The 11,295-nt window shown below is 38.0% G+C and overlaps 1 pseudogene; it reads right to left on the reverse strand.

Annotated features, from left to right (window-relative positions):
- Window positions 1-8,608: 8,608 nt before the first annotated feature.
- LOC144250078 (uncharacterized) lies at window positions 8,609-10,042 on the reverse strand (annotated as a pseudogene).
- Between the last annotated feature and the right edge of the window lie 1,253 nt (window positions 10,043-11,295).

Consider the following 11,295-nt stretch of genomic DNA (forward strand, 5'->3'; position numbering starts at 1 on the left):
CTTAAAATTTAAAATATAAAATTGTATTAGTCACGTACATGTCAAAACTATCAAATTGCATGCTTCCAATATGTGCATTTTATTGTACTTCAATTTTACCTCAATAAAGCAATGAAAAAAAATGTGAAGAAACGTTCAATTGTACTTGTGAAATCTAAATCTGAGCACCCCATAATTGAAGAACACCCTTTAATCAGTATGAAAAAAGTTGAAGTAATTTGAATCCTCTCTTGACATACACAAGTCCCTGTAAAATAAACCATACGAATGATGTTTGATTTAAAAGGTCATAATAAGTCATCTTTCTTAAATGGCATATGCTTATTTTAAATCCTGTCAATAAAAGAATGTAGTAACCTACAATTTCAACTCTCAGCTTTCAACCAACCAGAGTGTTTGACAGGAAGGGCATATTGACACATTCCAGGTCCTAGACAGGGTTTCCTCAATCCTGTGTACGTTCAGACCATATTCCACCCCCTTGTATTCCTCAGGAACTTCTTGAGCTTCATTCACATTGGTTCCCCTTGTCCACTGGGGGAACTTTTCAGAATTAAACATTTTTTTTAAAAAAAATGCATTTTCAAGGACTTCACATTCAAGTTTAATGTTCTCTCATCTCTCCATTTAATCTGGTATTTGCAAAGGTGAATCAAGTTGAATGATTGAATTTACATTATTAAGTGACAGTTGTACTCCTATTACTCAAATCAACAATAATTAAAACAGAAAACACAATTTTAACGTGAGAGACATAATGAAACAAAAAGTTTGGTTTGCAATTTGTTGCATTTAATGATAATTTCCCCATGTTCTTTGAACAAGAAAACCAATATTAATTTGTGCTGGCATTTGTGTAATATGGAGAAAGTCTTGATTATACCACCAAGGAGATATATTTGGTAGTTTTTTTTTCTTTTTTCCTGGTTTTCACCAACCTCAGAATCAACTGGATTTAGAAGATACAGATTAAAATTTGTTTCACATGATTCTCTTTCTCAGCATGTTCTCCATCTCTTTCATGTGCATCATTTAAATCTTGTTTGGATGTTCAATTTATGTTGTGAGCTGTTAGAGGGAGAAGTTGAAATTTTCTGTGCTTCTTTTCTAGTTATGTGCAGCACATTGCCAGAAACTTAGTGGCAACACCAATAAAATCCATTAAGTCATAGACTCGTAGGTCAGAAGTCCAATTCAGAGCAGGTTGGATCCTCTGGAAGCCTTTCACAGGACCTCATGCAGGTGCTGGCTGCATCATGATCTCCTTAGGGCCTGTTGACTCTCTCTCTCAGTCTTTGGGGTGGGTACAGTTCCTTGTGGCTGTGGGGCTGTGGACCTGAATTTTGACACTCTGAGTTTTGTTTCCTCTCATATGTCTCCTTATATTTTGTGAGAATTTGCAGATTTGGGTGTGTTTGTGTTTGTTGCAGTGTTTGATTCTTTGGGCTGGCTAGACAAGCACTATACCACTGCACTATATCCCAGGCTCACAGTTGCTTCTTATGTGCCTGAAGGAGACCTGTTCACAGTTTGATTCTGTCTGCAAACCTCCTAACACAAGTAATAGATTCATGTTACACCACTCAGCTTTTCAGGTTCTCTCAGGTGCCTTCCCTTTCTTTGATTAGCTCACAGTGTTAGTAATTGCATGAATAAACTACCCCCCTCGTTGCCAGTTTGTGTGGCTGTGAACAAAATATATGACAAGAACAACTTATAGGACAAGCATTTTGTTTTGGACTCAGTTTTAGAGTTTCAACCCATGGCCACCTGACTGCAATGCTTTAGGCCTAAGGTGAAGCAGAACATCCTGGCACAAGGGTATGAGAGAGAAAAGATACTCTACTAATGGCAACCAGGAGCAGAGAGATTGAGGAGCCAGGGATGAGGTGCTTATTCCCCAAGGCCATTAGGGAACTACTTCCTCAAGCTCTGGCCCAATTTCCAACAGTTTCCCTCCAGTAGCCCATTCAAATTATTGGTCAATCAATTCACTGATCAGGTCAAATCCATCTCTCCTAATGTAATCATCTCAACTACAAAATTTTGGAACATTTCTAGATTTCTAATATCAGACTTCGAGGAGACCTCATTTCCAAGCCATAGTCATGGACAAGAGAGCAGGGTGAGGACAATGATGGTTACTTAGAGCCACAGTGAGCCTCATGAGACAGGAGAGCACCTCAAAGATGAAGCCTTGGGTGTCAGATCCTTCTTAGGCTGTAATTCCACCTTTGGATATAATTTTAAAAACTAGTCATTAAATATCATGTCAAGTCCTACCCAGGGGCTGGGACATCCTTGTTGTCCAAACTGACACAACCCCCAATCACTCTGACAACCAAAGCATTATGAGCCTCAAAAATAAAATAAAATGAAAGCTCACTGGTAGCTATTCAATGAATAACAAACCCACTGAAGAGTAGGACATTGAGGCAGAAACAGAAGAGCTCATTTCCTTAACAATTTCCTTAACACTCTAGCTAGGTGCCCAAGGGCAAGCCTATAATCCCAGAGACTCCAGAGCCCCAGGCAGGAACTTCACAATTTGAAAGCCAGCTTCTGCAATATGGTGAGGCCCTAAGCAACATAGAGAGCCCCTACCTAAAAAAAAAGAAAGAAAGAAAGAAAAAATACAAATGGCCAACAAACACTTGAAAAGGGTGCTGGATATCACTAGTTTTCAAGGCATGCAATGATAACCAGATGAAAGAAATAAAAATATAACAAATGTTGGCAAGGATATAGAAGGTTTGTGAGTTAAAGCTCATAGTTGTAAGGTCACATATGATGATCAATAACATATCTATTTGTTAACGAATTGGAAACAGTTCAATTTAAACGTGTGTTTGTATGCACATGCACGCATGTGTGTGCATGCAAACAAATTTGAAGAGGGCCCACAAAGCCTGGGAGTCTACACTATTTAGTATCTCTGATGTGTAGATTAGGAATGTTTGAGGTTCTGGCCATTCAATTTCTATTTTGTGGACTGTTTGCTTTTTATAGCAGGATCTAGAAAGTGCAATGCCAACCTCTCTGTGCAAGAGAAGTTTCACCCTAATGTGGCCAATTCCATTTTGACTTGCTATTGGCAATGGTGACAGAGACCAATGTGTGGACTCACCTCCTGGCCCTTCATGGAATCAGCCTCCAGGCAGTGCTGGTAGAGGGATGAGCCTTTGCTTTAATATAACAGGTTTTCTTGCCATTTTTGCACAGATTATTTCACCTAAACAGATGCCCTCTGGTTCCACCCACATCTCCATACCAGTAATGATTTGTATACTTCAAAATAGATAGAATAGGGACTTTGGATGTCCTCACACAACTATAAGGTATCACTGAGGAAGTAGATTTATTCAATGAACAGAGGTGTGGAAATATCAGGTGGTACTCTGCAGATATACACAATTATTCTATCAATTAACAGGAAAAAGAAACAAAGAGGTCGTATGTAAGTTCCCTTCTCTTTATTTACTTTCAACTTATTTTATTTCATACTTTTGTGTGGTATTTCATACTTGAATCAACTCAGTAATTTCCAGAACATTTTAATATTCAACTCACAGTTATCTTTATTCTCTGAAATACTATTTTAAATTTCAAATTCTGATATTTTATGTATGATTTTGGAGTCTATTGCTAAGTACTTATGTCATATCTCAATATGACATAAATACTATGGCCATACCACCCTGAACGCGCCCGATCTCGTCTATGGGATATTTTGAAACTGACCACTTAACATTTCTTTATACCTAAATATTTTGATACCTGCACATTTGTAAAGTGAACACAATACTTTGTACAATTGTCACTATATTGCTTCATCCTCCACCTTGGCTTCTCAAATAAAGAAATAATTGCACATTAACTGGACCTGGTGGTAGACACTTTAATTTCAGGAACTCAGGAGGCTGAGGCAGGAGGGTTGCAATTTGGAGGCCTGCCCTGGGAACTTAGCGAGACCATCAGATCTTAGCAAGACTCTCTCTCAAAACAAAAACTGAAAGGACTGGGGATGTAGCTCAGTGGTAAACCTTTCCTGGGTTCAATTCTAGCAGCTAGATAAACAAATACATACATAACAAATAAAAATGGTTTCACATAAAATGTTACTCTCCTGTCGAATATACAAAATTAATGAGATGATCCAAATATGGAATACCACACCCAGTTGTTCCAAAGGTATTTGAATTTATAAATCGACTGAAGTGTGAAATAAAGTAAATTGAAAGTAAATAAAGAAAAGGGAACTTGCATACCACCTCTATCTTTGTTTCTTTTTCCTGTTAATTGATAGAATAATTGTGTATATCTGCAGAGTACCACCTGATATTTTCACACCTCTGTTCATTGAATAAATCTACTTCCTCAATGATACCATGTAATTGTGTGAGAACATCCAAAGTCCCTATTCTATCTATTTTGAAGTATACAAATCATTACTGGTATGGAGATGTGGGTGGAACCATAGGGCATCTGTTTAGGTGAAATAATTTGTGCACAAATGGCAAGAAAACCTGTTATATTAAAGCAAAGGCTCATCCCTCTACCAGCACTGCCTGGAGGCTGGTTCCATGAAGGGCCAGGAGGTGAGTCCACAGATTGGTCTCTGTCACCATTGCCAATAGCAAGTCAAATGGAATTGGCCACATTAGGGTGAAACTGTTCTTGCACCGAGAGGTTGGCATTGCACTTTCTAGCTCCTATTGTAAACAGCAAACGGTATGCAAAATAAAAATTGATTGGCCAGAGCCTCAAACATTTCTAATCCACACATCAGAGATACTAAATACTATAGACACCCAACATTTGTTTGAAACTCTTCGAGATTTGGCTGCACGCGCACACAGATGCGCGTGTGTGCATACAAACACACACATTTAAATTGAACTGTTTCCAATTCGTTAACAGATGTGTTATTGATCACCAAGTGACCTCACAACTATGTAAGATTTAACTTCTACACATGAAGGTTCTACATCCTTGTCAACATTTGTTACATTTTTATTTCTTTGGTGATATTCATTCTAACTGGTGTGAGCTGGTATCTTTTCTCTTTATCACTGGCATTTCTTGATAACCTAATGATATCAATCACTTTTTCCAAGTGTTTGTTGGGCATTTGTATTTCTTTTTGGGGAAGTGTCTGTTCATTTGCCCATGTTTTTGTGAAGTAAGTATATGGGCTCTTTGGATCTTTTGAGGTAGGGCCACTTATGTTGCTTAGGGCCTCACCATATTGCAGAGGCTGCCTTTCACCTTGGGATTTTTCTGCCTGGGGCTCTGGAGTCTCTGGAATTTTAGGATTCCTTTGGGTGCCTAGCCAGAGGTGGAATTGTTAAGAAAATGAGTTCTTCTGTTTCTGCCTCAATGTCCTGCTTCTCAGTGGGTTTGTTATTCATTGAATAGCTATCAGTGAGTTTTCATTTCATTTTATTTTTGAGGTTCTTGATGCTTTGGTTGTCAGGGTGATTGGGGATTGTGATAGTTTGGGCAACAAGAGTGTCCTAGCCAGTGGGTGGGATGTGACCTGACACTGAAAGACTAGATTTGTTAAATTACATCCAGAGGTACAATTACAGCTGAAGAAGGATTTGATACCCAAGGCTTCATCTTGAGGTGCTCTCCTGTCTGATGAGGCTGCCTGTGGCTCTAAGTAACCATCATTGTCCTCACCCTGCTCTCTTTCATGACTATGGCTTGGAAATGAGGTCTCCCTCAAAGTCTCATATTAAAAATCAAGAAATGTTTCAAAATTTTCGAGGTGAGATGATTACATTAGGAGAGATGGATTTGACCTTATCAGTGAATTGATTGGCCAATAATTTGAATGGGCTACCAGATGGAAACTGTTGAAAGTTGGGCCAGAGCTTGAGGAAGTAGTCCCCTAATGCCCTTGGGGAATAAGCACCTCATCCCTAGCTCCTCACTCTCTCTGTTCCTGGTTGCCATTAGCAGAGTATCTTTCCTCTCTCATGTCCTTGTGCCAGAATGTTCTGTCTCACCTCAGGCCTAAAGCATTGCAGTCAGATGGCCATGGACTGAAACTCTAAAACTGAGTCCAAAACAAAATACTTGCTCTATAAGTTGTTCTTGTCATGTATTTTGTTCCCAGCCACAAAAATTGGCAATGAGGGGGGTAGTTTGTTCATGCAATTACTAACACTGTGAGCTAATCAAAGGGAAGGCACCCGAGAGAACCTGAAAAGTTGAGTGGTGTAACATGAATCTATTACTTGTGATAGGAGGATTGCAGACAGAATCAAACTGTGAACAGGTCTCCTTCAGGCACATAAGAAGCAACTGTGGGCCTGGGTACAGTGCAGTGGTATAGTGCTTGTCAAGCTAGCCCAAAGAATCAAACACTGCAACAAACACAAACACACCCCAAGTCTGCAAATTCTCACAGAATATCAAGAGACATATGAGAGGAAACAAAACTCAGGGTGTCAAAATTCAGGTCCAGAGCCCTACAGCCCCAAGAAACTGCACCCTCCCCAAAGACTGAGAGAGAGAGAATCAACAGGCCCCAAGGAGATCATGATGCAGCCAGCACCTGCATGAGGTCCTGTGACAGGCTTCCAGAGGATCCAACCTGCTCTGACTTGGACTTCTGAACTATTAATCTGTGACTTAATGGATTTTATTGGTGTTGCCACTAAGTTTCTGGCAATGTGCTGCACATAACTAGAAAAGAAGCACAGAGAATTTCCCCTTCTCCCTCCAACAATTCACAACATAAATTCAACATCCAAACAAGAGTTGAATGATTTATATGTAAAAGAAGGAGAACAGGCTGAGAAAGAGAATCAGGTGGAACAAATTCCATCTTTATTTTCAAGACACAGTTGATACTGAGGCTGGTAAAACACAGGAAAAAGGGGAAAAACTACTAAATATATCTCTTTATGTGGCATAATCATGACTTTCTACATATTTTACAAATTCAAGCACAAATTAAAATTTGTTTTCTTGTTCAAAGAACATGGGGGAAATATCAATAAAGACAACAATTTTCCAACCACACTCTTTGTCTCATTATGTCTCTCAGATTAAAACTGTTTTATTCTACTTTTAATTATTGTCGATCTGGGTAACAAGAATACAACTGTAACTTATTATTATAAATTTAATCATTCATCATGCTCCCCCTTTGGAATACCAGATTAAATGGAGAGATGGGAGCACATCTAACTTGAATGTGAAATCCTTGAAAATACTTTTTTTGTTTGTTTGTTTATGGGATTGTTCTCAAAAGTCCCACTAGTGGACACAAGGGAACCAAAGTGAATGAAGCTCAAGAAGTTCCTGAGGAATACAAGGGGGTGGGTTGGGTCTGAAAGTACACAGGATTGAGGAAACCCTATCTAGGACCTGGATCTTGTCAATGACTTTCCTGTCAAACACTCTGGTATATTAAAAGCTGAGAATAGAGATCTTAGACTACTACATTATATTCTTGACAGGGGCTATAATACACATGCCATTTAAGAAAGATCACTTATTAAGGTTTTTGAAATCAAATTTTATTCTTGTGGCTTATTTTCCAGGCCCTTGTGTTTGCCAAGAGAGGATCAAAATTACTTAAATTTTTTCATTCTGATTAATGGTGATTCATCAATTTCGGGGTGCTCACATTTGGATTTTACAAGTAGAGTTGAAGGTTCCTTCACATTTTTTAAAATAGCTTTATTGAGGTAATGTTGAAAAACAATCAAATGCACAAATTGGAAGCATGCAATTTGTTTTTGTTTTTTTTTATATTTATTTTTTAGTTCTCGGCGGACACAACATCTTTGTTGGTATGTGGTGCTGAGGATCGCACCCGGGCCGCACGCATGCCAGGCGAGCGCGATACCGCTTGAGCCACATCCCCAGCCCCGGAAGCATGCAATTTGATCAGTTTTGACATGTACAATCTTATTGTTCAAATTTTAAGCATTTCCATTACCTTTTTAAATAATTTAAATAATTTAAACCATGCAGACTGTGTTTTCTGCAGGGTTTATTATATTAGAAATCAATTCCCTTGAGATCTATAGAACCCATCACCACATGTCAAGTCCTTCAACATGAAATGGCAAGGAAGAAGGCAAAAGAGAAGTAAATAAAAAGTGCTTTGAACTAAGTGAACGAAGTGATCTTTCAGTGTCAGAATCTGTGGGATAAAAGAGTACACAAACATTTGTAACTTAATGTACTTTTTATCAGGAATAAGCTAGAGCAACAATCAGTTTATTTTTAAATTAAGTGGTAGGAAAGAAAAAATAAGAGTAGGAGCAGACATATATGAAATAGAAGTCAAAATTTTAGTTATTATATCTTGCAATACCAAGTTAGAATATATGTTACAGGAACTCAAGTTTGTCTCCATCATGGGTTCCTACATGCAGAACATTGGCAAGACATCTCAAACAGCTGACATTCCTATGATTGATTTTTTGTGCATTTTCTCACGCAGTCTAAGGCAATAAGATGGATTGAAGCTTTTCCCACCTAGATGGCACTCATGTAGTTTCTCCTCATTGAGTTTGCTTGTGTTTTCTAAGGTTAGGGTATTAACAGAGGCCTTTCCACACAGGCTACATTCCATTGACCACTATCCAAGGTGAGTCTTCTTTGATTTTTTAATGGTACAGTGATGGTCAAAGACTATGCCACATAGGTGGCATGCATGCCATTTTGCTCCAGTGTGTGTTCTCTCATGAACTCTGAGGCCCACTGATCGGCTGAAAACTTTCCACACACAGGGCATTTGTATGGTTTCTCTCCAGTATGTATTTTATCATGCCATCTCAGAAGAGGGCATGTACTGAAAGCTTTTCCACACAGGTGACATTTGAATGTTTTTTTTTTCCAATATGTGTTTTCTCAGGGTGTCTAAGGCCAGATGATAGACTGAAGACTTTCCCACACACAGGACATTCATATGGTTTTTCAGCAGTGTGGATTCTCTGGTGTGGTTTAAGGTAACAGGATTGATTGAAGGATTTCCCACACACATGGCACTGGTAGGGTTTCTCTCCAGTGTGTGTTCTTTGATGCAGTCTCAGGTGGCTTGCTTGATTGAAGGATTTCTTACACACATGGCATTCATATGGTTTCCCACCAGTGTGGATTCTCTCATGTATTCTAAGGTAGTATGATAGACCAAAGGGTTTCCCACACAACTGACATTGGTATGGTTTCTCTCCTGTGTGGATTATCTGATGATGACTAATGTGAACTGATTTGCTGAAGGCTTTCCTACACACATTACATTCATATGGTTTCTCTCCTGTGTGAGTTTTCTCATGTATTTGAAGGTTGTATGATTTACAAAAGGATTTCCCACACAACTGACATTGGTATGGTTTATTTCCTGTGGATTATCTGATGACAACTAAGGTGAACTGATTTACTGAAGGCTTTCCCACACACATGGCATTCACATGGTTTCTCTCCTGTGTGAGTTTTTTCATGAATTTGTGCTGCAGTCTGGCTGGGCAAAATAACCGAGGGGTGGCAAGCAACTTGTGAAGATTGAAACAGTGGGAGCCCCTTTATTGTAGGACAGCAGAGGTATTTATACCTAACTCATTATACACAGCTTGTTTCAATTAAAATCATCTAGATACATCAATTAGTCATTAAGGAATCCTCATCATCTTAATAATTACACACAGCTTAACTTAATTAACATCATCTAGATACAGCAGTCAGTCATTAAGGGATCTCCATCATCTTAATGGCTCCCTGGCATTACTTCTCAAACCACTCCTCCTGGCAAAGTGCCAGGCTCCATCTTGACTTGTCTGTGGCCCTCAACACATTTGAAGGTTATATAATTTACAAAAGGCTTTCCCACACCAATGGCATCTGTATGGTTTCTCTCCAGTATGGATTTTCTCATGCCTTTGAAGATTGTAAGACTTCCTGAAGGCTTTCCCACACACATGGCATTCATTTTCTTCTCACCAGTTTTAGTTCTCTCATGTTGTGTAAGGTCAGAACAATTCCTGAGGACTTTCTCACAAAAATTACATTCCTGCATCTTTTCCCCTGTTTTAGTTTCATTGATTCTCCTGAGATCAGAGGTTTGATTTAAGTGTTTGCTACATAGATGACTTTCATATTATATCTCTCCAGGGTCATTCTTGTTGCATTTTCTGGGTTGTAAAAAATCCCTATGTCCTTTCAAACATTCCTGCCCTTCACACGAGATATAATTTTTTTGTTGTTGTTTTCATCTGGATACAAATTATCAGCAAGGGATCATCTACAGTGTTTGTTGACTCACTGGTTCTTTGCAGGGTGAGTAAACAGAGATTGAATGCATGCAGTGTTGTGATGCATATCTTCCTGAAAGTCTTTCCATTCAAAGAAATCCTCTTGAACATGAGATTTCTGCTTTGTAAAGAAGATGAACATTTCTTAATGATGTCTCCATATAAACTTACAAATTAATTTTTCTACATAAGAATTATAGAACAAAAAATTATAATAAGAAAAAAATCTTTTTGCTTTTAACCCCAAAACACATTGCACATAATTCCTGGAGAGCCAAGTATTTTCCATTCGCTAGTATTTTATTTAAAGGGGCTCAGATTAACTTTATGGTCTTCAATATTTCAAAGATTTGCTTCTTGAGAAATGCTTGTTATTTTGGAATAATGTTAATTTCTCAAAGAATGAAAACTATACAGATCTTTGGACTCAGAAATTCTGTAATGGCAACATAATTACAGCCATGAAATTGTACTCAATAACTAATTTATTCCACTGACAGGTCTTTAATTTACATAATTAGTGTTCAGATCCCTGAAACTCACCATTGACATGTTGATGGGTGTGTCCTTCCTGTTCAAAAGTGCTCTGCATATCATTTCATATTTTTGATTTGCAATTTCCATCCCTAGAATAGTTGGAAATATGATTTGGTAGCATGAAATTCAGAGACAGACAAAGTTGAGTATCAACAATCCCATGAGAATTTTGTTCATAATTGACACTTTGAGGAGGAAATGGCTTAAGTCAAGAAAAACTGTCTATCTTAGAAAAATAGAACACTGGTAATTATAAAAGATATGTGGATAAAATTACTTTTTTAATGTAATGGAGAAAAAAATTTAAAGGAGAAATTTGGAAAGGAATTCATAGAAATTGACCTGAAAAAAAATCAGTAACATGTTTTGCCCTCAATAAATATAAAATTATAGAGGAAACATTTTGAATGTAAAATAAAAGATCTAGGTCAATATGTGAGAAATTATTTCCATTATCCCCCACTATGTTTTAGACAACAAC

This window comes from Urocitellus parryii, chromosome 14 (assembly GCF_045843805.1).
Source record: "Urocitellus parryii isolate mUroPar1 chromosome 14, mUroPar1.hap1, whole genome shotgun sequence".
Taxonomy (NCBI): domain Eukaryota; kingdom Metazoa; phylum Chordata; class Mammalia; order Rodentia; family Sciuridae; genus Urocitellus; species Urocitellus parryii.